At 38.2% G+C, this 27,597-nt stretch overlaps 2 long non-coding RNA genes across 10 annotated transcripts in view; one reads left to right on the forward strand and one right to left on the reverse strand.

The window, feature by feature from the left end:
* Nucleotides 1-18,328, forward strand: part of LOC105483454 (uncharacterized) — a 379,659-nt gene extending 361,331 nt beyond the window's left edge. Inside the window, exons 10-11 of one of the 3 annotated variants that reach the window (XR_011620152.1) lie at nt 1,342-1,409; nt 16,964-18,328. This is a non-coding gene — a long non-coding RNA (uncharacterized lncRNA). The other 2 variants (XR_011620153.1, XR_011620154.1) reach the window with 2 other exon arrangements.
* Nucleotides 1-27,597, reverse strand: part of LOC105483418 (uncharacterized) — a 135,509-nt gene that overhangs the window by 9,083 nt on the left and 98,829 nt on the right. The window lies entirely within an intron of this gene.

Consider the following 27,597-nt stretch of genomic DNA (forward strand, 5'->3'; position numbering starts at 1 on the left):
GGCTCACGCCTGTAATCCCTGCTGAGGTCAGGAGTTTGAGACCAGTCTTGCCAACAGGTTGAAACCCCATCTCTACTAAAACTACAAAAATTAGCCAAGCGTGATGGTGGGCACCTGTAATCCCAGCTACTCGGGAGGCTGAGGTAGGAGAATCGCTTGAACCTGGGAGGCAGAGGTTGCAGTGAGCCAAGATTGCACTGCTGCATTCCAGCCTGGGTGACAGAGTAAAACTCCATCTCAAAAAAAAAGAAAGAAAAGAAAGAAATCCAGCAGATTGGTGCTATTTGGTAGTAGTAGTGGTGGTGATAGAGAATTCTTCTTTCTCCCTTAGATGAAATAACACTATTTTCTAAATCACATACTCTTATGCTGATAACTAATTAGGCTTCCCCTAGAATATAGAAAGACCATACATAGTGAATTTTTTAAAAGAGAGAAATGACAATATAGAACAGGATGGTAGATTTGGATCCATGCTAGTGAATTAGGTGGAAATTAATATGTCAGGCACTTAATAACCATATTTATTTAATCCTCCCAACAAGTTTTCAGAATAGCAATGATTGCCTTCTTTTATAGACAAGGAAAATGAGGACTGGGGATGGTAAGTCCAAGTTTATAATAATGGTTGGCAGTACCTGAATTTGAACCAATGGCTCCTATTTCTTTTCTTTTTTTTCTTTTTTTTTTTTTTTTTTGAGATGGGGTCTCTCTGTCACCCAGGCTGGAGTGCAGTGGCATGATCTCGGCTCACTGCAACCTCTGCCTCCCGGGTTCAAGCAATTCTCTGCCTCAGCCTCCTGAGTAGCTGGGATTACAAGCATCCACCACCACGTCCAGCTGATTTTTTTGTATTTTTGTATTTTTAGTAGAAACGGGGTTTCACCATGTTGGCCAGGTTGGTTTGAACTCCTGACCTCATGATCCACCCACCTTGGCCTCCCAAAGTGCTGGGATTACAGGTGTGAGCCACTGCGCCTAGCCAGGACTCCTATTTCTAAACCGAGTTGGCTTCTAATCCCAAACTTAACACAACACGGTCTGAAGACTAAAATTTTCTCCATCGTTGAGAACACCTGATCAACACAGAACTGCTTGCTCTTCCCGAGAAACCCCTTCCTGCCTCTCGGTTCATAAGATCAGGTGTTCTCAGCCATGGAGAAAATTTTAGTCTTCAGACCATGTTGTTTTAAGTTTGGGATTAGAAGGCAACTTTCTTTTCCTCTGCTTGGTCAATTATGCATAGCTTTTATTCCTTGTTTTCCTTTAAGGCTAGTCAGCTGAATAAATATAATCTCTTCTTCATCTTGTGTACCAAATATTAATTCTTCTTATTCCTAGGTCATGATTTTCTGCCATAAAATGAACATCCTGAAGTTGAAGGGGATCCTATAAAGACTCTATCTTAGGTACCACAATTTGGTTATGCATGGGCTGAATATAACCCCAGATGTGTTTTTTGTTATTGTAGTTCATTTAGTTTTATTTTGGCTAGCATATTCTCTTATATATATAAACTTACATGTAATTCACATATGATACAATTCACCCTTTTACAAAGTGTAAAACTCAATGGTTTTTAGTACATGTACAAGGTTGTGTAACCATCACTACAGTCCATTTTAGAACCTTTTAATCACCCCCAAAAGAAACTCTGTGCCAGTGAATAGTCACTCCCCATCTACCTTAACTAAATCCCACAGGCCTAGGAAATGACTAATCTAATTTCTGTCTCTATATATTTGCCTATCTGGATATTTTCCATAAATGAAATCTTATAATGTGTGGGCATTTTTGACTGGTTTCTTTCATTTAACAGCATGTTTTCAAGGTTTATCTATGCTGTAACATGTTATCATTTTTAATGGCGTAATAATATTCCATCATATGGATATACCACATTTTATTTGCTCTTTCTTCAACTGTTGGATGTTTCTCCCCCACTTTTTGGCCATTATGAATGATGCTGCTATAAACATTTATATGTATACAACTTTTTGTGTGACTATGTTTGCATTACTCTTGGGTATACATCTCGGAGTGGAATTGTTAGATCATATAGTAACTCTAAGTTTAAACTTTTGAGATACAGCCAGACTACTTTTCAAAGCAGCTTCAAAATATTAAAGTCCCTTTAGTAGTGTATGCGAATCCTGATTTCTCCACATCATCATCAACATGTTATTATTTGTAATTTTTATTATACCCATCTTAATGGGTGTTAACTGATAGCTCTTTATAATTTTCATTTGCATTTTCTGATAACTAATAATGTTGAGCATCCTTGCATGTGCTTATTGTCAATTTGTACATCTTTTTTAGAGAAATGTCTATTCACATCTTTACCCATTGTTTAATTGGTTTGTCATTTTATTGTTGAGTTGTAAGAGCTCTGTATATGATCTAGGCACAAGTCACTTATCAGAGATATGACTTGCAAATATTTTCTCCCATTTTGTGGGTTGTCTTTTTACTTGCTTAATGGTGTCCTTTAAGTGAAACAGCTTTTAATCATGATTAAGTCCAAGTTATTTATTTTGTTGTTGTTGCTTGTGCTTTTGGTGTCACACCTAAGAATCCATTGCTTAGCAAAGTTACAAAGATTATTTTATTCTAAGAGTTTTATAGTTTTAACTCTTATCTTTAGATCCGTGACCTATTTTGAGTTATTTTTTGTGTCAGATGTGAGGGAAAGGGCTAACTTAATTCTTTTGCAGGCAGACATCAAGTTTCCCAATATCGTTTGTTGAAAAGATCATTCTTACTACCATTTAATTCTTCAGATGCCTTTGTAGAAAATCGGTTGACTATAAATGTCGGGGGTTATTGCCAGACTCTCATTTCAACTCCACTCATCTATATGTTTATCCCTATGCCAGACTCTTTACCAGACTGTCTTGATTACTGGTATTGTAACAAGTTTTAAAATTGCTGTGAGTACACTAACACTTTTCTCATTTTTTTCTAGCTTGTTTTAGCTATTCTGAATCCCATGAATTTTTATATAAACATTAGGATCACCTTGTCAATGTCTGCAAAAAAAAAATCTACTTTGGATCTTGAAAAGCATTGCATTGAATCTATGAATCATTTTGGGGAGTAATGACATCTTAACAATATTAAGTAATTCAATCCATGAACATGGGATCACTTTCCATTTATTTAGGTTATCTGTAATTTCTTTCAACAGTGTTTTATAGCTTTTCAGAGTATAAGTTTTGTCCTTCTTTCACAAATTTATTTCTTAATATTTTACTCTTTTGATGCTATTGTAAATGGACTTAATCTGTTAATGTCATTTTCAGTTTATTCACTGCTACAGTGGGCGGATACAGTTGATTTTTGCATATTGATCTGTGTCTTGCAAGCTTGCTGAACTCATTTATTAGTTTTAATAGTTTCTTTAGAGTTTTCTATATACAAGATCATGTCATCTGCTAATACAAGTAGTTTCACTTTTTCTTTTTAATTTGAATGTCTTTTATTTCTTTTTCTTGCCTAATATCCCTGACTAGAACCTCAAGTATAAGGTTGAGATAGCATAAGTGGATATTCGTGTCTTGTTTCTGATCTTACGGGGCAAGCTTCCCATGTTTTACTTTTAAATATATTGTCAGCAGCTGGGCACGGTGGCTCACGCCTATAATCCCAGCACTTTTGGAGGCCAAGGCGGGCAGATCACTTGAGGTCAGGAGTTTGAGACCAGCCTGGCCAACATGATGAAACCCCATCTCTACTAAAAATAGAAAAAATAGCCAGGCATGGTGGTCCATGCCTGTAATCCCAGCTACTTGGGTGGCTGACACAGGAGAATTGCTTGAACCTGGGGGGCAGAGGTTGCAGTGAGCTGAGATCACACCATTGCACTCCAGCATGGGCAACAGAGTAAGATTCTCTGTCTAAATAAATAAATAAACAAATAAATAAATAAATAAATTGTTGTGGAGTTTTTGTACATACCCTTAGTCAGGTTGAGGAAATATCCTTCTATTCTTATTGCTTTTGTCATGAAGGGATTTGGAATTTTGTCAAATACTTTTTCTAAATCTATCAAATTGCTTATATGTTTTTTGTTCTTGATTCTACTGATATAGTATATTATATTAATTGATTTTTAGATGTCAATCCAAACTTGCATTCCTGGGATAAATCTCACATTGTTATGGAATATAACCCCTTTTATATATTACTGAATTCAGTTTGCTAGTATTTGGTTGAATATTTTGTGTCTATATTCGTAAGAAGTATTGGTCTGTAGTTTTCTTGTGATGTCTTTGTCAGATTTTAGTATCAGAGTAATACTACCCTCATAGACTGATCTGGGAAATGTTCCTTTCTCGTCTATATTTTGGGAGAATTTGGTGAATAATTGATATCAATGTTTAAGTTTTGGTAAAATTCACCAGTGAATTCATCTGGTTCTGGACTTTTTTTTGTGGGAACTTTGTTACTCCTGAACTCAATCTCTTTGTGTTTTATGGATCTAATCAGCTCTCCTATCTCTTCTTGAGTAGTTTTGGTACTTTGTATATTTCTAGGAATTTGTCTATTTCATCTGGGTTACCTAAATTGCTGACATACCATTGTTCATAATATACGTCTGTAATCATTTTTATTCTGTGAAGTTAGTGGTAATAACCGCTCCTCTGATCTTTAATTTAGCCATCAGTGTCTTCTGTCTGTCTCTTTTTTTTCTTCATCAGACTTGCCAGAGGCTTGTCAACTTTGTTGCTCTTTACTAAGAAGCTTGGGCATGCCCACAGTTAAACAGGGATGACAGTGTTTTTAGTAGGGCTCTCTTTCACTGTCTCTTTTTCTGAACTTTCTGTTAAGCTGTCTGCTTCTGTTGGTATCACACCCAGCTGTTAGGCTCCACTAATTGCTGATTTATTGCTCTATTATTTCTTGGCAATGTCCTAGAGCATAAAGTGCCCCATAGTCTGATGCAAATAAATTCAGGCCCCTTTGCAAGGGTAGGCTTTAAATCCAGTCTTTGAGGTTTGTTCTGACCCAAGTAAGTCTCTTCTTAGCTTTTTCCCTGGTTCTCTTCAATAAACTAGTTGCTCTATGGTTTAGTTTGTTGCTCTCATGTTGCAACCAGCCTCCTTACCACTAAAAATCTCCAAGGTTTTGAGATCACCCTTAGGCTTGAACTTTCTTTCCCACACTTTCTTCCAAATAAAGTCAGTTCCTACGAGGAAGACTTCAGAACTCTGTTCTTATGCCTACCCCCTTTGGCAAAACATCTGTACCTATTCTGTGGAGCTGGGGTTGGGAACGGTGGCTCATTTCTCTTGAAGAGACGCTCCTGCTTTATGAGAAGGACACTGAGTAAGGGAAGCAGCCTCTGGTCTTCTGGACTAGCCTCTGCTGGCAGCTGGCATAAAACCTCTACCTATGAGAGATCTGGGGAGAGCGTCATCTGAGCTATAGTATTCCCAGCTTGCTGTAACTGAGTAGAGCCTCTGCCCTGTGATTGGGGTCTGAGTAGAGAAAGGGAATCCCCCAACCTCTCATTCACATTTGCCTGGAATTTAGCCTCCGTAAGACAGAGCATAGGAGAATCAGAAATGCTAAAACCTGCCTCTCCAGGTACACCCCTTGACTTCGAGCTTAGAGAGGAGGGCACCCTATCTTCTTGGCCACATCTGTTTGGAATGGAGTTTTTGCCACATTGAACTGTGGGGCAGGGGAGGGAGGATAGGGAGAGAGTGTGTCATGACTCAAATGCTACAGATGCTCACTGTTCTTAATAAGATTTAGTTGATTATTAAAAATAACTATTTTATCATCTGTTGTATGCCATTATAATAATTTTCAGAGAAATTATTTTAAAAATAATTTTTATCAATTATGGTTGTTCCACTGGGCCGAGAGTCACAGAGCTCCTCACATTGTCATTTTGGAAGCAGATTCTAAGTTTGATTTCAAATACCTTTAGGCACAGCAGTTTCTATCCAGTTGACCACCTGGCCTGCTACACCCTATTATCTTATGACAGGATGCTTCTCATATTCTTTTGTAAAATCCTTTCCAAAATAGTCATGAATCTCCCAACTCTATACTCAGCCCCTGCTTTATTTCTTTATTAGCATACATCACCATTTTACATTATATATTTATAGCTTTGTTCATTTTCTGTCTTCCCTCTCTACAATATGAACTACATGAGAGCAGGAATTTTGCCTGTATTGTTCACCTGTATATAACCAGAACCCAGAACATACCTGACATTTGTTAAATGTTCAGTATATATTGAATTTACTTTGAGTACTATCTCTCCATCTGTGGCAGACATGATGAGTTGTTTTCCAACATCATTCACTTCTTCTTTAGTAGGCACTAATGGCATCCAGAAAAAAAAAAAAAAAAAAAAAAAAGCCTTTCCCAGGCACCCTTGCAGCTATATAGCTATATGTAGCCATGTAACCAAATTTTGACCAATGAGTTCAAGTGGAAGTATTATATGGAACATCTAGTGAGCCTCTGCTTTAGTTTCCTGTGGCTGCTACAACAAATCACCACAAACTTGGTGGTTTAAAACAACATAGATTTTTTATTTTACAGTTCTAGAGTCCAGAAGTCCAAAATTAGTTTCACTGGGCTGAAATCAAAGTGTCAGCAGGACATTCTCCCTTTGGAGACTCTAGAGAGGAATTCATTTCCTTGCGTTTTCCAGTTTCTAGAGCTGCATTACTTGTCTCCTTTCTCCATTTTCAAAGCCAACAGTGTCATATCTTACTTTGCTCATCATGTTGCCTACTGTCTCTGCTACAATCAATTCTCCCTCTCCCTCCCTCTTACAAGGACACTTATAGTTGCATTATGCTTGCCTGTGCAATTGAGGATAAACTCTCAATTTGAAGATCCTTAATTTAATCACATCTGCAAAACCCCTTTTGCCATGTAAGATAACATTCACAGGTTGTAAAACTTAGGACATGGAGGCCTTGAGGGACCATTATCCAGCCTCCCTCAGCCTCCTGCAGGTCAAACTCAGCATGTAATGGCTTGAACTCCAGCAGCTACTTGGACCATGAGGATGAGGACTGCAGCCTAGGGATGGCTTGGTGGAAAGCTAGGAGGAATATGGAACCCTAATGAGTTTTGGACCCCACCATAACCACTCTGAATTGGCACTGTAATTTTGTTTAGCCAGTAAAATGTAGGAGAGGCTAGGTGGTTCTCCTTCCAAACCTAGTCCTCCAGAGGCCTTGCAACTTCTGCTTTCTTTTAGAACCCTAAATCATTTCTGGGAACATCTAGCATAGTCTATTGAAAAACGAATGACGTGTGATCCAGTCACTGCATTGCCCTAAGACAAGAGCTGGACAATCACCAGGTATGTGACTGAGGCCATCCTAAACCAGCCAGCCTCAGCCAGTCTGCCAGCTGATCACAGACACATGACTAAGGCCAGCCAAGATCAGTCAAACCTGGCTCAGAACAGCAGAATTGCCCAGTCAACCCACAGACCCTTAAAGAATAATAAATGATTATTATTCTAAGCCTCTATAGTTTGTTAAACTGCAATAGCTCATTGATAAAGCTGCCAAAAAGAATAGCATCAAAATGTATTATATATATAAAGTATAAATCATCTGGAGATTATACACAATTTTGAATGATTTTTACTTTTTACTTCATCAAAATATGATATGCATAAACTATTGATATGCAAGATAATTTTTAAGTAACATGAATAAACTTTTAAAATTTTGAATAGGTATGTACTTAATGTATATTAGAAAACACTTGTTTTCTTTTCGTTAACTTTTATTTTAGATTCAGGGGTACATGTGTAGGTTTGTTAAATAGGTAAACTTCTGTCACAGGGGTTTGTTTTACAGATTATTTTGTCACCTGGGTACTAAGCCTAGTACTTAATAGTTATTTTTTCTGATCTTCTCCTTCCTCCCACCCTCTACTCTCAAGTTGGCCCCAATGTCTGTTGTTCCTCTCTTTGTGTCCATGCGTTCTAATCATTTAGCTCCCACTTATAAGTGAGAACATGTGGTATTTGGTTTTCTGTTCATGCGTTAGTTTGCTAATAATAGTGACCTCCAGCTCCATTTATGTTCCTGCAAAGGACATGATCTTGTTCTTTTTATATGGTTGCATAGTAATCCGTGTTGTACATGTACCACAATTTCTTTATACAGTCTACCACTGATGGACATTTGGTTGATTCTATGTCTTTGCTATTGGAAAACACTCGTTTTCTGTGAACAATAGTCATGTGAAATTTTTGCCCTAAATAAACTTTTTAAGGCATTTTAAGGCAAATAAGTATCCCATTTGGAAAATATTAAACAATGGTACAGGTGGTAAGCAGAAATAGTAAAATCTATGAAATTGTGAAACAAATACCTGAGGTTTGAAAAACATTGTAAGAAGGCAGGTAACCTAAAGTTGGCCAGGACACTTAAGCTTTACCAAGGCACCTTATCTAAGCATTTGGCAATTCTTGGAGAATACTGGCCTGAAGGAATTTTTGTTCTAAGTCTGGGGCAACAAAACTAGTGTGAGGCATGTTGATGGGATGAAAAAATATTTTGTCAGATAAATTCAATTTTGCAGGCCTAGCTTATACCTGTGTATAGGCAGACATACATTATTTAGTGTTTACACAGAGAGTCTTATCTGAGGATCTCAGTACCCTTCACAGGCTTTAATTAAACCCCACAATATCCCTGATGAAACAGCTATTATTTTAGATGGGTAAATTGAGACACTCTTAATCAAGCCTCCTGAAACTGATGAGGCAATCTGCCTAAGGACAAACAGGAAGTGATTATCTAAGCTGTGAACAGAAGCTGCTAGTCTTTCTCCTTGGTTCAGACTCTAACCATCTAACCGCAGAGCCTGAGGGAGGAGAAAATTGCCTGCTTTTAACTGTTTCTCAGAGTAGTGTGAGATTGTCTCTCTCCCTGGACCTCACTCTTATTAAAGAAGGAAAGAAGTTGCTTGCTTGCCCTTTTCTTTTCTTTTTCGGTCACAGATAAATAATCTCCTTGTTCCTTTCCAGGGAGAGTATCCCAAACAAAGACCTTTTTCAGAAGTGTTTTGGAATTATCTACCTGTTGCATTAAGGCAGACACCAAGAGTTTCTGCTTTTAGGGAGCATTTTAATCCCTTATCTTAAAAAGCTTTGTCAGTATCAACAGGCTTAAAGCTGTGTGTTTTCCCTGCCAGGGGGAACGATTCTCCGCCAAACATAATCTTGGACTCATTTAGACTTCCCGGAACTTTGGGTTCAAATCCTGCCAGGTTTCATCCTGGACCTTCATCTCTTCACATTAGATAAATGGAGCAGAAGATAGTTTACCATGTCAGATTTCTCAGCCAAGATTTTGGAAGCCAATGATTTAATTTAAAAGTCTTGGTTCTTTGAGAAAAGTTGTTGAGTTTACTTTGGATCATGAGATCAAAGCTAAATACTGCTAGTTAAGCACTTCTTTAAAAGGACTAATAATATTTTCTTTTGGAAGTTTTTGCCAGGTTTTTAAAAAATGGCAGCTGTACATGAATGTTGTCTAGATTATCAGATAAGTTTTTTTGTATTATTCACCTTACACTGAAACATAGACATACACAATTTAATTATTCTTAATACATATTATTTACTTGTATCTTTTGTTAGATGTTCATAGCAACCTAGAACTGTTGATTCATGAAGTCTCTAGCAAAAGGTCATTAGGAACTAATGGAAGTGTTAGGAGGAAGATGAGCTGGGTTTTGATAATGACTGTTCACATTACTTTCATTGACTTTGAAGAAGTTTCTGGATGAAGCTGTGTCTTCAGTTGAGACTGACAATCACTGCCCATCTTATATAGCAACTGTGAACAGACTATGTGAAAGCATTCTATAAACTATGGAGTTATGAAGCTATAAAGGATTATTATTTATGCCATGATTCTTAGTACATTCATTACTTACATGTTAATATCTGCTGTCAATGTTATACTAAAAAAAAATGTATACTCCTAAATAATTCAAACTCTTTCTATTGTGTTTCATTCAGCACACTACTTGGTTGTAACAGAATATCTTAAACCATCTTAAAAAGAAAAAGAGAATTGGTTGGCTTGGGACAGGGCCAGATTCAGTGGTCAAGAAGGTATCATTGACATAATGCAATCATCACTGTCACTTCCTTAATGCCATCTAAAATTATCTTTCTAGATTTCTCAAAGAACTTAAAACAGAACTACCATTTGACCCAGCAATCCCATTACTAGGTATATATTCAAAAGAAAATAAATCAGTCTACCAAAAAGACACATACACTTATGTTCATTGCAGCACTATTCACAATAGCAAAGATAGGGAATCAACCCAGGTACCCTTTAACAGTTGACTGGATAAAGAAAATGTGCTACATATATACCATGGAGTAGTATGCAGCCATTAAAAAAAAAGGAAATCATGTCCTTTGCAGAACATGGATGCAACTGGAGATAATTATCTTAAGTGAATTAATGCAGGAACAAAAACCAAATACTACATGTTCTCATTTATAAGTGGGAGCTGAACACTGGGTACTCATGGACATAAAGATGTCAACAGTAGACACTGCAGACTACTAGAGGCAGGTAACAGTGGAAAAACTAACAATTTGGCATAGTACTATGAGTATAGTACTATGCTCATTACCTGTGTGATGAGATCATTCATATCCCAAACCTCAGCATCATGCAACAGACCCATGTGACAAACCTATACATGTACCCACAAATCTAAAATAAGCTTAAATTATTGAAAAAATGAAAATTTAAAATAAATAAAACTCTCCTCCCAGGAATATTCATTTATATGCAGATAAAGCATTTATTAATATCAGTTTTATCTATTATGAAAATGGGCTTGAATGGTGTTTGAGCTCTGAAAACAGACAGACTGCCAACTCAAGTGGGTCCCTGACCCCCGAGTAGCCTAACTGGGAGACACCTTCTAGTAGGGGCTGACTGACACCTCATACAGTTGGGTGCCCCTCTGAGATGAAGCTTCCAGAGAAAGGATCAAGCAGCAACATTTGCTGTTCTGCAATATTTGCTGTTCTGCAGCCTTCGCTGGTGATACCCAGGCAAACAGGGTCTGGAGTGGACCTCCAGCAAACTCCAACAGACCTGCAGCTGAGGGGCCTGACTGTTAGAAGGAAAACTAACAAACAACAGAAAGGAATAATATCAACATCAACGAAAAGGGCATCCACACCAAAAACCCATCTGTAGGTCACCATCATCAAGACCAAAGGTAGATAAAACCACAAAGATGGGGAGAAACCAGAGCAGAAAAGCTGAAAATTCTAAAAACCAGAGCACCTCTTCTCCTTCAAAGGATCACAGCTCCTCACCAGCAACGGAACAAAGCTGGACAGAGAATGACCTTGACGAGTTGACAGAAGGCAGCTTCAGAAGATTGGTAATAAAAAACTTCTCCAAGCTAAAGGAGGGTGTTTGAGCCCATCACAAGGAAGCTAAAATCCTTGAAAAAAGACTAGACAAATGGCTAACTAGAATGAACAGTGTACAGAAGACCTTAAAGGACCTGATGGAGCTGAAAACCATGGCACAAGAACTACATGACTCATACACAAGCTTCAGTAGCCGATTTGATCAAGTGGAAGAAAGGGTATCAGTGACTGAAGATCAAATTAATGAAATGAAGTGAGAAGAGAAGTTTAGAGAAAAAAGAGCAAAAAGAAACAAATAAAACCTCCAAGAAATATGGGACTATGTGAAAAGACCAAATCTACGTTTGATTGGTGTACCTGAAAATGATGGGGAGAACAGAACCAAGTTGGAAAACACTCTTCAGGATATTATCCAGAACTTCCCCAACCTAGCAAGACATGTCAACTTTCAAATTCAGGAAACACAGAGAACGTCACAAAGATACTCCTCGAGAAGAGCAGCCCCAAGACACATAATTATCAGATTCACCAAGGTTGAAATGAAGGAAAAACTGTTGAGGGCAGCCAGAGAGATGGGTCAGGTTACCCACAAAGGGAAGTCCATCAGACTAACAGTGGATGTCTCCGCAGAAACTCTACAAGCCAGAAGAGAGTGGGGGCCAATATTCACCATTCTTAAAGAAAAGAATTTTCAACCCAGAATTTCATATCTAGCCAAACTAAGCTTCATAAGTGAAGGAGAAATAAAATCCTTTACAGACAAGCAAATGCTGAGAGATTTTGTTGCCACCAGGCCTGCCTTACAAGAGCTCCTGAAGGAAGCACTAAACCTGGAAATGAACAACCAGTACCAGCCACTGCAAAAACATGCCAAATTGTAAAGACCATTGATGCTAGGAAGAAACTGCATCAACTAACAAGCAAAATAACCAGCTAACATCATCATGACAAGATCAAATTCGCACATAACAATATTAACCTTAAATGTAAATGGACTAAATGCCCCAATTAAAAGACACAGACTGGCAAATTGGATAAAGAGTCAAGACTCATCAGTGTGCTGTATTCAGGAGACCCATCTCACATGCAAAGACACACATAGGCTCAAATAAAGGGATGGAGGAAGATCTACCAAGCAAATGGGAAACAAAAAAAAGTAGGGGTTGCAATCCTAGTCTCTGATAAAACAGACTTTAAACCAACAAAGATCAAAAGAGACAAAGAAGGCCATTACATAATGGTAAAGGGATCAATTCAACAAGAAGAGCTAACTATCCTAAATACATACGCACCCAATACAGGAGCACCCAGATTCATCAAGCAAGTCCTTAGAGACCTACAAAGAGACTTAGATACCCATCCTATAATAATGGGAGATTTTAACACCCCACTGTCAACATTAGACAGACCAATGAGACAGAAACTTAACAAGGATATCCAGGACTTGAACTCAGCTCTGCACTGAGAGGACCTAATAGACGTCTACAGAATGCTCCACACCAAATCAACAGAAGATACATTCTTCTCAGCACCACATCGCACTTATTCCAAAACTGACTACATAGTTAGAAGTAAAGCACTCCTCAGCAATTGTAAAAGAACAGAAATCATAACGAACTGTCTCTCAGACCACAGTGCAATCAAATTAGAACTCAGGATTAAGAAACTCACTCAAAACCACACAATTACATGGAAACTGAACAACCTGCTCCTGAATAACTATTGGGTAAATAACAAAATGAAGGCAGAAATAAATATGTTCTTTGAAACAAATGAGAAAAAAGACACAACATACCAGAATCTCTGAGACATATTTACAGCAGTGTGTACAGGGAAATTTATAGCACTAAACGCCCACAAGGGAAAGTAAGAAAGATCTAAAATTGACACCCTAACATAACAATTAAAAGAACTAGAGAAGCAAGAGCAAACACATTCAAAAGCTAGCAGAAGGCAAGAAATGTCTAAGATCAGAGCAAAACTGAAGGAGATGGAGACACAAAAAACCCTTCAAAAAATCAATGAATCCAAGAGCTGGTTTTTTTGAAAAGATCAACAAAATAGATAGACTGCCAGCAAGACTAATAAAGAAGAAAAGAGAAAAGAATCATATAGACACAATAAAAATGATAAAGGGGATATCACTACCAATCCCACAGAAATACAAACTACCATCAGAGAATACTATAAACACCTCTATGCAAATAAACCTAGAAAATCTAGAAGAAATGGATAAATTCCTGGACACATACACCCTCCCAAGACTAAACCAGGAAGAAGTTGAATCCCTGAATAGACCAATAATGGGCTCTAAAATTGAGGCAGTAATTAATAGCCTACCAACCAAGAGAAGTCCAGGACCAGATAGATTCACAGCCAAATTCTACCAGAGGTACAAAAAGGAGATGGTACTATATCTTCTAAAACTATTCTAATCAATAGAAAAAGAGGGAATCCTCCCTAACTGATTTTATGAGGCCATCATCATCCTGATACCAAAGCCTGGCAGAGACACAACAAAAAAAAAGGGAATTTTAGACCAATATCCCTGATGAAAATTGATGAAAAATCCTCCATAAAATACTGGCAAACCGAATCCAGCAGCAAATCAAAAAGCTTATCCACCATGATCAGGTTCACTTCATCCCTGGGATGCAAGGCTGGTTCAACATACACAAATCAATAAATGTAATCCATCATATAAACAGAACCAAAGACAAAAACCACATGATTATCTCAATAGATGCAGAAAAGGCATTTGACAAAATTCAACAATACTTCATGCTAAAAACTCTCAATAAACTAGGTGTTGACGGGACGTATCTCAAAATAATAAGAGTTATTTATGACAAACCCATAGCCAATATCATATTGAATGGGCAAAAACTGGAAGCATTCCCTTTGAAAACTGTCACAAGACAGGGATGCCCTCTCTCACCATTCCTATTCAACACAGTGTTGGAAGTTCTGGCCAGGGCAATCAGGAACTCGGGTGAGTTGTGTGCAGGAAATAATTTTCTAGCAGCCCTCACTGAGATGCCCCTGAGGTCAGGAAACCTTGGCTATCCAAGAACAGACTTGGAGAATGTGCCTATGTGATTTTAGAAAGTTAAAGCCGTTCTGGCAATCATTAAAAAGTCAGGAAACAACAGGTGATGGAGAGGATGTGGAGAAACAGGAACGCTTTTACACTGTTGATGGGACTGTAAACTAGTTCAACCATTGCAGAAGACAGTGTGGCGATTCCTCAAGGATCTAGAACTACAAATACCATTTGACCCAGCCATCCCATTACTGGGTATATATACAAAGGATTATAAATCATGCTACTGTAAAGACATATGCGCACATATGTTTATTGTGGCACTATTCACAATAGCAAAGACTTGGAATCAACCCAAATGTCCATCAGTGATAGACTGGATTAAGAAAATGTGGCACATATACACAATGGAATACTATGCAGCCATGAAAAAGGATGAGTTTATGTCTTTTGTAGGGACATGGATGAAGCTGGAAACCATCATTCTCAGCAAACTATCTCAAGGACAGAAAATAAAACACTGCATGTTCTCACTCATAGGTGGGAATTGAACAATGGGAACACTTGGACACAGGGTGGGGAACATCACATACCAGGGCCTGTTAGATGGGGATAGGGGGCAGGGACAGCATTAGGAGAAATACCTAATGTAAATGACGAGTTAATGAGTGCAGCACACCAACATGGCACATGTATACATATGCAACAAACCTGTACATTGTGCACATATACCCTAGAACTAAAGTATAATAAAAAACAAATTTTTTTTTAAAGAAAGTGGGCTTGATAAGATTTTAACTTGGTAGACTTTTAACTACTGGCTATACAATTCTTGACTTAGGAAATTAAAGCCTTAAGTCTTCTGAAAAGTCTTTTTATTCAGTTATTTCAGTAATTTTGGTAGTTTTGCACCATCATCTGCTGAGAAATCTATCCTAGATTGTAAAAACTTTGAAAGTGAGTACTGTCTTATACATCATTTTTTTTTTTACTTTAGCACATCTTGCACAACATATTCATTCATTCAAGAAATATTAATCAGCTCTATGCCTGGCCCTAGGAATACAATGGTAAATGAGACGGCTACAGCTTATGGCTTCATGAGTGATATATTTAGTAGACAAAAGGACAATATTAAATACAGAAAAATAACTTAGGCTGCAAGAATTCCAGAGAGATGTGAGGGCATCTACTTTAGTTGGGGAGTCAGAAGTACTCTCCTGTGGAGAGGAGTTTAGTGGAAATTTCAAGCCACTAGGCTGGGGAAATGGTTGCAGAAGACTCACTTCAGGCAGAAAGAATGTGTATGTTTAGGAACACATGAACAAGAGCCTGGAGACTGGGAAAAACTGAAAATACCTCATAATGTACAATGTAGGAAAGAGAATGGCCAAAAATATTCTATAAGTTTCCTCTAAACTGACAAGTATTTTACCCTATCAGTCATGAAACACTTCTTGGATGCAGCTCATGGCATAAGCAGCCCTGTCTGTTTTTTCCAAGTCCAGGACAGCTTAGGACTAACCCAGATGTGCTGGCCACGTACCTCTTAGATGCCGTACTTCATGGAAGACAGATGTCATTGATCACTAGCCATAACTTCTAAGCCACCTACCGCATATTTGCCTGAGGCCATTCTTCCCAGTGGGTCTTAGCCAGTGACTGGGCACAGCAGACACTCAGACAGACTCATTTGGGGATATGAGAGCTCTTCTAATGGGCAGCTTTCGCTGGAGGATCCCTCTTCAGCGTTGCAGAAGAGCACTGTAGTCTAGACTTTTCCTACACAGCCTTCCTTCCTTCCCTCTCTTCTCATAAGGTCAGACCTGTGTGCAGTTCCATGGTTCCTTCTGCGTCCTCCAGCTCCTCCCCATTTTTCTTCACAGGCATTTCCCCCAGTAAAATGCTTGCACATCTAATCCTGCCATAGTGTCTGCTTCTCAGAGGACCCAAACTAACAATTCCAGACAACCATGTATCTTACCCTGTATGGGGAGATGGCACAGTTACAAATAATTTTTTTCTGTTAGTTAGGCATAGACATGCAATCCCAAAGAGTATTTAATGAAGGTTTTCTTAAAGTAGAAGAAATAATCATGGGCTGAGTGGTAGAGGATTTGTGATCAAAGGAAGAGCAAGAGAGAAAGAGAGAGAAAGGAAGAAAAAGGTGAAAGTGATGGGGCGAAATGAGAGGGAGGCTGGCGTTGGGGAGGCAAACTTAAAAGAATGTTCCTGGAAGAGGGGGAAGGAAAAACATAATGCCTCCACTAATTCTGTTGGAATAACAATCTCTTATTCTTGGAAGATCCAGTGTTTTCTTTAAGAACCAGGTTCCATCACTGTAATGGAAGGGTACTCATATAATCACTTAAGTCTAAGACAGAGGGAGAAACTTTTAGCAAAATTACTTATAGAAGATAGGTTATATATCATACAGATTTGTAAATTCAAAGAGTCTAACTTTGGGAGTTCAAAATATCTGATTTTTTTTTTTTCCGCAGATATTTCTTTGGAGGCCGGGTCACATGGGAACCTCTTTGTCCACCTTCCCTCTCAAGGCCCAAATATCCCTCTCCAAAGGTTCAGAAACAAAATGGGAGGAAGTTGACAATGATGACAATCTATGCCTGACTTCATCTCCAAGGAAAGTTTGACCTAGAGAGGTGTGAAGAGGTCAAACCTGCACTGTCCAATATGGTAGCCAGTAGCATGTGTGGCTCTTTACATTGACATTTAAATGGACTACAATTAAATAAAATTTAAAAATCCATTTCACGGGCATACCAGCCACATTTCAAGTATGTCATACCTGCTTGTAGCTAATAGCTACTATACTGGAAAGGACACACAGAAAATGTTTTCATCATCACATAAAATTCTGTCAAACAAATCTGTGTTGAACAACACATTTAGGACTGTGTTCAATCCTAAGTTGAACACAATCCTTAGGATCTGTGTTGAATGGACAGAGCTGCAGTGGGAAAGAAGAAGAGTGAGGCTCTAGGAAAATCCTGCCCTCTAAAAAATGAAAGGCTCATTCTATGGTTGGCCTCCATGCCATCACCAAAGATCATGGACAGGTTAAATCGATTAGGAAAGCCCTTCTCACATATCTAACCTGCCCTGCCATAGGTTCAGGTTATGTAGTACATTGGACAATGTAGCTTGAATCCTAAATTCAAATGTATTAAATATTCTTAGTATTCCATGTACATACTAACAAAGAAAAAAAAAATGTTAACTGACTATGCCATGCTCTCCTTCCAGAGCAGTGTTTCTTGACTTCAGCACTACTGACATTTTGGGCCAGATAAGTGTTTGCTGTGGGGGCTTGTCCCATGCACTGTAGGATGTTTAGCAGCACCCCTGGCCTCCACCCACTAGATGCTGGGAGCACTCCCCACCTCCACCCCCATTGTAACAACTAAAAATGTTGCCAGACATTACCCAGTGTACGCTGGAGGGAAAAATCACTCCAGGGTGAGGGCCACTGATCTAGAATATGATATATGGCATCTGTGACATGAGAATATGACCTTATGCCTGGTCATAAAAGAATGTGCCACCTCCTGACCTGAGACACAACCAAGCAGTGGCCTGTGACTGACTTGGCAAAATAACACTTTGTTCAGAGGAAGTTCATAAAACAGTTTTGGCCCAGAGGATGAGCTAACCTCATAATAGGTACTTGAGAGAAGCCACCCCACAAATGCATGATGTGTACCATGACTAGGATTGACTTAACTAGGGTGAAGAAATCATATAATTTGCTGTGTCTACAGATAAGTAAGTAACCCAAATGTGTGTTTCTTTTTTGGATATCAAAGGGTAATTCTAGAATAAAATTCATAGTCACAGTCATTTTTTTTTTTTTTTTTTTTTTTGAGACAGAGTCTCGCTTAGTCGCCCAGGCTGGAGTGCAGTGGCGCGATCTCGGCTCACTGCAAGCTCCGCCTCCCGGGTTCACGCCATTCTCCTGCCTCAGCCTCCCGAGTAGCTGGGACTACAGGCGCCCGCCGCCTCGCCCGGCTAATTTTTTGCATTTTTAGTAGAGACGGGGTTTCACAGTGTTAGCCAGGATGGTCTCGATCTCCTGACCTTGTGATCCACCCGCCTCGGCCTCCCAAAGTGCTGGGATTACAGGCGTGAGCCACCGCGCCCGGCCAGCCCACAGTCATTTTTAAAAACATCAACATTTTCAAAAGTCTAAATAACTACATTTTTCACTCTCCTCTAAAAATGGAAGGCACTAAATAATACAACACTGTGTTCTAACCTGAAGATTTTCATACTCAGTTCTAACTCAAAACTGTATCTGCTGACATCATGCTTCATAAATAATTCCCATGTAATAATTATGTACCTTGAGCAGAATTACCAATGCATTTGTCTTGAATGCTTAATATATTTAACGGGAAATGTCTGGGGGGAATTTTCAGTTCTGTCACTGCCAAGAGGAGGAAGTATTAACCATTCAGAATAAGATACTCACATGAGATTTTGTGCATGAAGAAAGCCACAAGTGAGGCTGTAAAGACTTAAATAGATGTTGCTCCGGAGAAACAATAGTCACTACTACACTCCCTTCCCTCCCTTAAAAGTCTGTCCATTCCTAAAGGGTAGGGACTATATGTTCTTCCAGTACTTCTATTAGTGTCCTATGAATATTAGGCACTTAATACATTTTTTGTGCATCAACAGATGGACTCAGAACTAACCCTCTGAGTATACTGCTACTGCTATCCAGCTTGGATGAGGATATAAGTCTCTTAATCCCCAACTTATCTTGTTTCCTAACACAAGCAATATATGGGGAATTATGCTTAAGAGGTTGTGGCACTTTCTATTTAAAAACCCAGCTCTGTTTTTTAGACTCTTTGTTCTTCAAGTTGGTTATGTGCTAGGTGACCTTGCTAGTTCCCTAATTTTTCCAAGTTTCCCTTTTCTCACCAATAAATTGAGACTAATTAATAATGACACATTAGTTTGAAGTCTAAATGAGAAAATCTACACGAGGCTTTTAGCACACTCCCTGACACATAGAAAGTGTTTTCTAAATGCTACTTATTATTTTTATGGCAGAATTCTCTCATAGATCCAAAAAGATGTTTTTATTTTTAAAAAATTATAGTCGCATTTTTTAAACTATTACTTTTCTTCTCTTTGAAGTCAATCTTCTCAATACAGCTAGAGAATTACAATGAATTTGGGGATCTGAGAAACAATCGTTTCTAAATATTTGTATGTTATTTGGAAACAATTACAATGGCAGCAAGAGAACAAGAGGCTACTTTTTAGTATCAATCTATCTGTACCCTTTTAAAAAAAAAAAAAAAAAAAAAAAAAAAAAGAGCATCCCATGCTGATTTTTAAGAAGAGGTGAGGTAAAAGTGGTACAGCTTTATTAAGTACAGGAACTAAACAATCCCTTTTATTAAACAGATCTTGAATTTGTATTACATTGAATTTATAGATCAATTTGAGGAGGATTGATATGGGTATGATATTGAGTCTTGTTATTTCATAATGTGATTTCTCACTTAGGATTGTCTTATATCTTTCAATACTTTTAGAATTCTTTTTTAAAAGATCGTTCATATCTTTTCTTGGGTTTGCTTCAAAGGACTGTATAGATTTTTAAATGGGGTATTACTAAGTATTCTAATTGGTTAAAGTAAGAACACTATTGTTTTTGTATATTGATCCTCTATCCAAAAAATTTACTGAACTCTCTAACTACTGCTAGTTTGCAGATTCTCCTGGATTTGCAAAGTTAAAAATCATATGAGAATAAATATCTTTGTATCTTCCATTTTACTTTTGATATATTTTATTTTTCTTGTCTTATTCAGTTGACTAGAATGTCCAGTTAATATTAAATGCGGATAATATCCAAGGGCAATATTTGTTTATATTTTCCTTAAAAGGAATGCTTCTAATGTTTAACCATTAACTATAATGTTAGCGATACATTTTTTATTGACTAAGAAAGTTTATTTTTTCTAGTGCAAGTTCCATCACATCATTCAGTTCCTTTATTAAAAATTTAAAAAATATTAATAAAGTACAGACATCTGAGGACTTGTACACAAACTTTTAAATGACAGTTACAGTTTAATAGCACAAAAAAAGGATAAGATGATAGAAGAGAAAGTAGAAGAGATAGAGATGACTACCTTAATTGACAAAAGAATATTTTGTTTATGTTGCTTTTTTAAAGATTAGCTTGGACTTATGCTCCTCACTAAGTCATTCCAGGGTGATGAGTAGAAGTTCTCCAGGAATTGGGAGCTGGGTCTGTGGTACCGTTTTGCTATTTTCAGTGCTGTGAGACCGTAGTGGTCCTAACATGTGGCAGTATACAATGGATTTCTGGCTTGGGTTGACTGTTTTCTTGGCTTTGTTTCCACTTGCCACATGGCATTATCCACTAGACATTGGTAAATAAGTCTGCTTATCAAAAGATACAAAAAACATATTTAATAAGTGATCTCCCATGATTCTTTCCTTCCCATTTGGCCCTAACTGCCATGTTTTTTCTTAAGTGTGGGCCGTGCTCACACCTGCTTTCACCAGTCCTGTCTACCAAGCCCCAGAGTGTTGCAGCCTGACCTATATGTTGCAACTTTAGTTCCCTTCTCACATTCAGCCTCAAATGGATCCATAGGGCTTCCTGGAATTTCCTTTATTTATCACTTTATCATTTCCTAGCATACTTTCATCGTTGCCATTCCAGGCATTCTTTTCTTCTGAAGCCCCCAGCACCCCGTACCCTCCAGCCTCAGAGGACTTAGTTCATGATGTCATGAAGATGGTGGCAACCAGCCTTGTCCACAGGTCAACACTTGTAGGAGGAGTGGTCCTTCTTGGTACTAGCCTTAGGGGTAAAATCAACCTCCACACGGACCCATAGGAAGAATGAATTCCTCCAAGATCCTTCAAATAGAGAATTATTTCAAGAAAGGCTAGACCTTCTGGGATCATTTAACATAACAGGAAATCCTCCCATTATCATTTGCGAAGAGACTGGCTTCTAGAATTGAGGGGCAAAGTGAGATTTCAATGAGTAGTTCCACGTGCCATTGAGTTCCCTCACTCTCGCTTCAGAGCATATCAGGTAGTGACCTAGGAGTCGCTCTTCTTTGAAAAAGAAGTTTCTGATGCAATATTTGTTTATGATAAAAATTTTAACATAGAAAAGTATAAAGAAGACGTAATCAATAACAGGACATATTAATAGGTTTATTGAATGCTCACTATATGCCAGGTTCTGTGCTAAGCACTTCATAAGTATTATCCTATTTTTTTTCTTTCTTTTTTTTTTTTTTTTTTTTGAAGGGGAGTCTCACTCTGTCACCCATGCTGGAGTGCAGTGGTGGGATCTCAGCTCACTGCAACCTCCGCCTCCCGGGTTGAAGCAATTCTCCTGCCTCAGCCTCCCGAGTTGCTGGGATTATAGGTGCCTGCCACCATGCCCAGATAATTTTTGTATTTTGAGTAGAGATGGGGGTTTCACCATGTTGGCCAGGCTGGTCTCAGTCTCATGACCTCAGGTGATGCACCCATCTCAACCTCCCAAAGTGCTGAGATTACAGGCATGAGCGACTGTGCACGGCCCTATAAGCATTATCTTATCTTCAAAACAAGCCAGAAAAAAACAGCCACTAATATTGATATAATTCCCTTCAGTCTTTTTTTAAAATAGATTTTGTTAGGACATTTCAAATTTACCAAAAAAAAACAAAAAAAGTTGAAAAGCTTGTACAGAGAGTTCTCTCATAGCCTACAGCCAAAGTCCCCTATTATTACCATGTTACACTAGCATGAAATATTTGTTACCATTAGTGAATCAATGCTGATACATTGTGATTAACTATGATCCACAGTTCACTTAGACTTCCTTAGTTTTTGCCAAGGTCCTTTTTCTGTTCCAGGATCCTCTTCAGGATCCCACATTAGATTTCTCATCATGTCTCCTTAGGCTCTTCTCAGCCATGGGTTTTTCAGACTTTCCTTGTTATTCATAACCTTTACAGTTTAGAGGAGTGCTGGTGAGGTTTAGTGAAGGATGCCCCTAGATTAGAATTTGCAAGGCTTTTCTCATAAGATGCGGGTAAGAATTTTTTTAAATTCTGATTAATTGAAGCTGAATTATAATAATTTTTTTCTGCTAGTGAGACAAACACCCAGTCTTTCTCTTTTTTTTTGCTGTTGAAGTCCATTACCAGATTTCAAATGTTACATTGTCTAGAGTCCTGAAAAAAAAACCAACTTCATCACAATGTATTTGTTAAACCAGCCCATAACTATCCTTTCTTCTGTTATCCTTGCCCAGTTTTGTTATTATCTTCAGTCATGTTTCCCAGGAAGCAGACCCTGGGGCAGACATGTAAGTTCAGGAAGTTTATTCGGGAAGTTAAGCTCAGCATCAATCCCTATCAGGGCAAGGGCAGTGGGTAGAGTTATAAACTGTGATGTAGGTGCAGTGGAAGCCTCAGTGATAGAACCAGGATGGTCTTTCAAAGTTATCTTAAATTGATTCCAGGTGGCCAGGCCCTTATGCCATTGCATCTACCAATAATTGGAAGTTGGTTCTCCCCGGGGAAAGAATGTAATTTTGGACAAGGCAGGTCCTTCCAGCAAAAGGCAGTTCCTGGAAAGAGACTCAGCTATGCATGGCCAGCAGCCACCATTCCCAGAAGCTGGGGGAATGTATGCCCTGTTCATAAAGGGTAGATCTAGGCAATTTGCCACAGCATCAACTATAGTAACCAAGAATATTGTTTTCTCAAAACCAGAATTGGGGAGGTTTTTCTTTTGTAGAGTCAAACAATCTGTAGAAGCTAAACGTTACCTATTCTTTTGATTGTGTGATAAAACTCAACTTAAAAATGGTCTGGGCCATGAGTTGCAGGGGTCTGGGTGTAGTTAGAAGTGAGGCTGGATAGATGTTTGACTCCTAAATCAAGTTATTTGACAGCTTCATAAATCCTTTTTCTTCACTCATGTCATATTGGTAACCTAATTTTTTTTCTAGAAAAAGAGTCAACTTTACATAAGTTTTCAGATTTGTTAGCATCAAATTATAATCACCCTTCCAATATTTTAAGTCACTATTTTATATTTAATTATGCCCCCTGTTTTTTCTGTGCCTTCTGTCTTTGTTTCTAAGTCTTGCCAGATGTTTGTTCTCCTTCTCCACTTCATTCTTTTCACCTTTTCAAATAAGTGGACTTTGTTTTTGTTTACCATCTTTATTGTTTGTTTTCTGTTAAATGTTTGCTCTTTAGTAGTTTCTTCTTTCAACTTTCTTAGGGAATAAACTTCTTTTTCTAAATTGAGTTGAGTTCTGGGCTTACTACTTTTCTGTTTTCTTTTTCAATAGATATATTTATGGCTACAAAGTTCAACCTGGAGTATTGATCTAGCTGCATTGCATATGTTTTGATTAAATATAATAGAGATTGTAAGTTGTCCTCCAATTTCCATCCTGATCTTTTTTTCTATTAAAAAAAAAACCCACCCAAAATGTTAGATGAACATATGCTTTCCAACTAAGGATAATATTTCTCAGCCTCTCTTGCAGCTAGGGTGGCCATACGTTGAGTGTACATAGAGGCCAGGGTCACACAGGTGTTTGTTCCAGAAATTTCTGAGAATGAGATCTAATTTGCAATCAGTAATGTGTTACAGAAACTCCAAGGTGGTCAGCAACACAGTCTGCCTAGTCAGCTTTGAAACCTACTTGTCAGGCCAGAAAAAGGTACTGGCTAGATTCTACTACTGCAGCAAGGAAGGCTGGAGAATGGAGACTGTCACCTGGAAGCCATTTATCTGTCTAGCTAAAATTTGGAGAATCCATTATTGAAAAGGTAAAGGAAGAATGGATACTGGGAAACTATTAGCACTCTCCATCATAACTCTACACTAACACACAAGGGATACAATCAAGTGATTTTGATTTGGGTGGTAGAGATGTGACCAGAAGTCATACATGTATCCTTTAGTTTGCATCTTCAAAGAAAATGAATACACCCTCTTCTTCCTTTGTTCTCATTCCCTAGTGGCTGAAAGTCAGCATGATGGCAGGAGCTGGAAATTGTCAGATCATGACATGAAAGCAGCATAGTGAAGATTGTAGAACACACAGCTAAGGGGCTCTGAGAAAGACAGGATCTAGTTAGAGTCCTCCTGGAGAGCTTCTCTAGACTTTCCCAGCCTAAGAAATAAGTGCCAAGCATGACCAAGATGAATCTTGGGGGCTGGTGAGGATAGAGTTCCAGCAAAAAGGAAGTGAGGGAACAAGGTAGAGATGGTAGACAAAGCAAACTCAAGACGTACTTGCAGTGTTCTATTTTGTTTTCATAAAATAATGTATTTAATTGTTTACAAAATAAACATTGATTTTCAATACCTAAAAGAAATCAAAACAGAAAGACTTGAAAACAGGAAGGTACTCCAAAGTCCACCTGACAAACTTTAGTTACACAAGAGGAAAACACAATATCCTGGCTTCTGGCATAATGAGTGTTACAGGATGACATCTGAGGGTACCAACACTGTATCAGAACATTTAAGAGCTATGATATTAACCTGAACAGATGTTGTCCCATTCCAGCCTTGAAACCTTAGGGAGGCCTCCATTTTTCTCCAATCCATAAGGCTATTCTGAGGTCTTAATGATATTATAACTATAAAGAACTTTAGTGTGCTTGGCACACAGTGCATACTCAATTAGTGACAGCAATTATTATTTCCAGTATGTTTTAGCACTTTCCCAACTCTAGAACCTTCTCTTTGCCATTTTCTTGAACTCCTTAGCTTTTCCTTTTTCCCCTCTTAACATAGAAAGGATTGACCTATAAGTGCCACTGAATGCTAACACTGTCAGAAGGTTTATTAAGTTCAAGGATTCAGCATCTATAAAAATAAATCAGTACCCTGTTTTATGGGAGCTCAGGGCTCAAAATTCTGTAACACAGGTTTACATTTAATGACAAATACCTATGCCATGAACATGTCATTGTGAATATTTCTGTGGCAAATTGCACTGAACAATAAGGTATTTCAGACAAATAACCCGATGTCATGCAGGAGGGAAAAGCCTTCTTTACTTACTAATTCTTAGCTCCGAATGCCCTTTGTGCCTCTTGGCTCACTATTAGATCAGAGTAGTTATTATTACTGAAACATAAGGTTAACATTTCCATCATCACTGGGGTTACAATTTGCATACTTCTGCATAATTCTTGTGCGCAGCTGCTGTTATACTTCATCTTTCATCTTGGTTTGTACAATTCATCTGGAATTTCTTAAAACTGAACATTCATAATAACAGTCTTGAAAGAACTTCAGGGGGAATGTTGAGTTCAACATTTTAGCAGCATCCTTAACTTAAATAAAAAAGTTTCAGAGCCTCTTGAAGACATGAACGGTTTTGACTAAAAAGTTTAATATCGACCACATGGGCTAAATGATTGCAGAACAAATTTTTTATTGCATTATAAATCTGCTGGAAACAACAACAAAAAAAGGTCATCGATCTCTTCCTCACTTCTTGTTGGTTTTCAAAAATTACTCTCTTTGCCTTTCTTGTTTCCCAAATTAAACTAGGGTATTCAATGTTGTCACAACTTCTATTTGTCAACAATTTTTTTTTTTCCGTAAACTATTGAAACTTGTAGGCTAGATGAGAGGAAACCACATAAAAACTCGAGCCATCTTTAAAAATCAAAAGTGCAATAAAAAGAAACTGGTCAACAGCCATTACGTGAAATAAAGGAAAGGCAAAAGAGAGTAGTTTAAAAGAAGACATGAATTCTAGCCTTGACTTTGCTTAAAACTTGACATATTTCCATTAGCACATCATTTCACTTTTCAGTAGATGGGCCACTTGGTTACAAGTTTCAGAATCCAATCCAATTGCCAAAAGAACAAGTGAAAGCAATGGTAGGGCAGAGCCATTTATCGGCTCACATACAAACATGGGGGTATATTTGGTTCAGGTGTGGCTAGATCTAGGCCTAAATGAAGAATGTGTTCCCTCTTACCCCTATTCCTCAACTCCTCTTTTTCTGTAGATTGGCTTCACTTTCAGGCAGCCTTTTCAGATCCCATGGGAAGATAGTTACTAGCACTTCCAGTTTATGTCTATCAGTTTAGCTATCCCAGTGGAAAGAGAGCACCCCATTCCTAATAGTTCCCATAAAAGACCCATGGTCTTTGGAAAACCCCTTTAGATCTCAGACTCAAATTTGAACCAATGCAAAATGCAAATTGGCCAGGTTTCAGGTACATGCACCACATATTATATGAACTACAATTTGGGAGGGGGTGTTTGCCTGAAGGAAAATCAGAGTAATGTTACAAGAAAAAGTGGGGAATTAATAATAAATGATGGGCAGGCAAAAGCAATTTACTTTCACTCCAACATCTCTTGGATCTCAAAGTACTCAATGAAATGCAGAACTCGGAGTTGATGATGTGAAGCTTTTTACTCTAAGATTCAAACGACAATACCTTTAAGAAACTTCTGAGAAAGAAAATTGAAACCCAATAATTATTCTCCTCCTCTATCTTTAGTGAAAGAATCCCCTAACCTGTGATAGATGCATATCTGCCCAGCAAAAGACTATTATTCCCAAGCTCCCATGTAGCTAAGTGTGCCCAAATGACTGATGTGGTAGGCAGAATTATGACCTCTGTATTAGTCTGCTCTCATGCTGCTAATAAAGACGTACCCGAGCCTGGGTAATTTATAAAGGAAAAAGGTTTAACTGACTCACAGTTCTGCATGCCTGTGGAAGCCTCAGGAAACTTACGATCATGGCAGAAGGGGAGGCAAACATGTCCTTCTTCACATGGTGGCAGGAAGGAGAAGTGCTGAGCAAAAGGAGGAAAAGCCCCTTATAAAACTAAACTGTCAGATCTCATGAGAACTCACTCACTATCATGAGAACAGCATAAGAGTAACTACCCCCATGATTAAATTACCTCCCACTGTGTCCCTCCCATGATACGTGGGGATTATGAGAACTATAATTCAAGATGAAATACAGCCAAGATGTATCAACCTCCAAAGACAGCTAGGTCTTAATCCTTAGAAACTGAGATTGTCACCTTACAAGGTAACAGG

Source organism: Macaca nemestrina, chromosome 2 (assembly GCF_043159975.1).
Source record: "Macaca nemestrina isolate mMacNem1 chromosome 2, mMacNem.hap1, whole genome shotgun sequence".
Classification (NCBI taxonomy): Eukaryota; Metazoa; Chordata; class Mammalia; order Primates; family Cercopithecidae; genus Macaca; species Macaca nemestrina.